Source organism: Diaphorina citri, unplaced genomic scaffold, assembly GCF_000475195.1.
Source record: "Diaphorina citri unplaced genomic scaffold, Diaci psyllid genome assembly version 1.1 scaffold2533, whole genome shotgun sequence".
Lineage (NCBI taxonomy): Eukaryota > Metazoa > Arthropoda > Insecta > Hemiptera > Psyllidae > Diaphorina > Diaphorina citri.
The window spans coordinates 1-3,866 of record NW_007379953.1 but is presented as its reverse complement, the minus strand read 5'-3'; positions in this window follow the sequence as shown (position 1 = coordinate 3,866).

Genomic DNA, 3,866 nt, shown 5'->3' with positions numbered 1-3,866 from the left:
CCCTACATGATAAAACTTAATGGTAATTTAAACCATTAGATTCTGTGAGCATTATCATAATTGCTTCCCTAGAACATTGGAAGTTCCAAGACCTCCAAGACGACAGATTGTATGAATTGAATGTTTGGCACGACTGAGTTTGAACTGTAAAGTTGCGAGTTTGAAGTCTGTAATGCACAGCTTATCTATTCAACTATTCGCTTAGCAGGGGTTCTTAACCTTTTAGAATTGGCGGACCGGAAGTTCTAAGACCTCCAAGACGACAGATTGTATGAATTGAATGTTTGGCACGACTGAGTTTGAACTGTAAAGTTGCGAGTTTGAAGCCTGTAATTCACAGCTTATCTATTCAACTATTCGCTTAGTGGATGTGTCAGTCCTTCAGTTATCAAATTATGTTTTAGGATAAAATGATCCCGTGGAGTTCTGGCGTCTCCACTAATACTCTATGATGTGTCAGTTTTCTTGTGTTTTTCGAAATAATGTGCAATGAGAGTTTTGATATCTCCGCTACTGTTGGTGAATGTATCAGTTTTCTGATGAAGAATCTGCTTTAATTACACATCAAAATGAGAAAAATACTCGAATTCACACCCTTTAAAACTCCAAACAGACAGAAATCCATCGTATGACAGAACATTTCTCTCGTTTCGCTTAGTGGATGTGTCAGTCCTTCAGTTATCAAATTATGTTTTAGGATAAAATGATCCCGTGGAGTTCTGGCGTCTCCACTAATATTCTATGATGTGTCAGTTTTCTTGTGTTTTTCGAAATAATGTGCAATGAGAGTTTTGACATCAGTTTTCTGATGAAGAATGGAAGAATCTGCTTTAATTACAGATCAAAATGAATTCACACCCTTTAAAACTCCAAACAGACAGGAATCCATCGTATGACAGAACATTTCTCTCGTGGCAGTCCAGAAATCTATTTAAAAAAACTAATATTCTTCTCAAAAACAAATTTTCGAGAACATTTAAACAAACTCCCCTAGGAAATCACGAGTTTGGCCTATTCGAAGTCACTACAGCATTAGAAACGAACTAAATAGATTGAAAATACAAGAACACTCCTTCTTTCTCTGCTGTGCCAAAAACTGTGTCCCTCGAATTATTCTTGAACTTTAAATGGAAGAAGCAACTCCAAGTCCCAACTTGTTTACATCTCAACTTGAATTTAACTTTTTCTGACTCTTTCGTTGAGGGACTGCTCTCTCAAGTCTGACGATTTTTTTGCTCTCTCTCTCGGGCAAAAATTAAAATTAGAAGTAGAAGAAGAAAACGAAGAAGAAGAAGAAGGAGGAGAAGAATAAGAAGAAGAAGAAGAAGGAGGAGAAGAAGAAGGAGGAGGAGAAGAAGAAGGAGGAGAATTAGGAGAAGAAGAATAAGGAAGAGGGGCTGAAAAGTCTCAAAGTTCTCTCCCCTCTTCATCCTAGTCCTTTATACCTACTTCATAAGTGGTAAAGGTAGTATTTAAAAAAATCATATCAGCCGAAATAAGCCCTTTTATTTCGTTTTATTTAACTCCCCTTTTTTATTCGAGTCCCTCGAAAGTCTATTGTCAAGGGAATTTTCGTCTCAAACTTCACAACTTCATCCTAGCAATTTCTTTTCTGTTGCCAGGAAGCCCCCCCCCTTGCTTCTCTGTTGGAGTTTTTATTTCAATTCAAGCCTGAATGGAGCAAGAAAACTTAATAATGAAGATAATGGCGTAATTATTTTTTATTTTTATTGACGTAGTGCGAGTTGGCTCACTAATAAAATACACTGTGGAGCTGAAATTGTAACGAAGTGACGATGAACAAACTTCATTGAGTGTAAATGACAGAGGGTTTGACTGGGATCGGGTGTAACTGAGAGAGGGTCGAATTATTATTAATTTAGATTCTCAGTTTGTGAAAATTCCAGACAATGAAGGATTTTGGAAGGAAATTGAAATTGAAAAGGGAAAAATGCATGTGCATAATTTGAAATCGCAGTGCAAGAATAGAATATAGATACTTTTATAGGTTACATAATTAAAGGTTTGTGCAAATAAAATTATTATGGGCTTGGTCGGTAGATCATAAATATACCTAACAATTATTATTCTACTGATCCTTTTTAAGATATTTAACATTAATACCTACCTTCCAATATTACCTACAGGTAGAGATGAAAAGAACGTAAGGAAGCTAATAGAAATTGATAAATAATGAGTTAGTTAGACACGTGCCTTTTTTCTACGTAAAGGATCCTTTGTAACTTTACTTGTCTGATTGTATTACAAGAAGGGTGAGAGATTCATTAGGAACACAATAGATAATTGGGAAACTGAGATTGGAAAAAAAATCTTTCCTGAAAGAAGATAAGTGAAACTTTTTATTTATTCTTTAATTGGACAAGTCGATCTGGAGCTTTTAGCACATTAATTACAAGTAAATAAACCCATTCCCAATATAGAAAACTTAACATTAACGGTTTTAATTAAAACTGTGGATAGCCAATAAAAATGTGGATCCTCATGATTCACTGGAGTTAAGCATCGTTCAGTGAGGTATGTGCATGGATGGGTGACAGATGATGAATAGGTACACTACACCCTCATGTCCCTCATACAAGAGCTGTTGAAAGTGAATCTCATCATTACGTACTAAGACAAAATTTGCGAGTTGTTATTTAGAATAAAGTTACTTACCTACACTACCTACCTAAATTTAAGGGACAGTTCCCATTCATATGGATTGAATAAACATTACTTATAATTCTTTATTTCGAATAAAAGCGAATCAGTATCATGGAAATTACCATAATTATTTTCCTCCCTATTGTTGATGAATTTATTTAAATTTATTCAATTTTATTTCATTATTTTCTTTTCATGGCAAAAAAATCTTCAAAAGTCTCTCGAAGGTTAAGGAAAAAAATTAAAATTATTTAAATTGTTCTATTGTTATAATTTATTTGTTCGGAATAGGAAAAGAATTCCAACTTTTATGTAATAATAACCAAAATGTAGGTAGGTTCCTCCACAGCTTAGAAAGAAGTATAAATAGTTATTATATTGTGTGTACCTACCTATTAAGTTTACCTACCTACCCTACATTATTTAATAAGTAGGAAAACGTAACAATCAAGTTACCTACCGATTTTTGATGATAACATAAAATATTTTTCAACCGCAGGTAAATAAATTTATCGAGCAAGAAGATAAAATCCTACTTAAGGTTTTGAAATTTGTTTTGTGTTTGCCTTCTAATAAGTAAAGGTTAGGTATAGCAACATTATACCTACCTTACCAGGATTTACCATTGTTCGTGGATGTGCCAAAATTCCTGTTCCTAAATATTGTGAAAAACAGCTGGGTTTTTGTATGTTTCATTATTATTATTATTATTATTATTTAAAGTCTAAATTTTTTTCCAGGAATTTAATTTCCACTAATTCCACTCCACAAGAGAAATAGTGGATGTGCCAATTTCCGTTACGTATGATCATGTTTATAAGTCCATGTAAATTTTTCCTAAAATGTGCGATTAGAATTGAGTTTGAAATCCAGCTCTCTAAAGCTGGTGTCAACGCTCATGTTAAAGTAAACCTCTGAGAATTCCAGGGTCCTATGCCCAAACGGTCTTCGACCAGGCGAACATGCTTCGATGTAACAAACATTTAGGATGAAAGTCTCTAAACCCTGAAAAGCTACACCTACAACCTATATACACATTCTTTCCATCTACCTCCCACAAGGCCTGGAGCTATGTACATTCCACTCTTTACTTTCCTAAAGTTTTTCTGGGAAACACGAGTATCAAATGCTAATCAAAGTACGAATGTATAATGTGAGATGGAAAACTCGTAATAATACTTAATGAAAGAAAAGAAAATTCA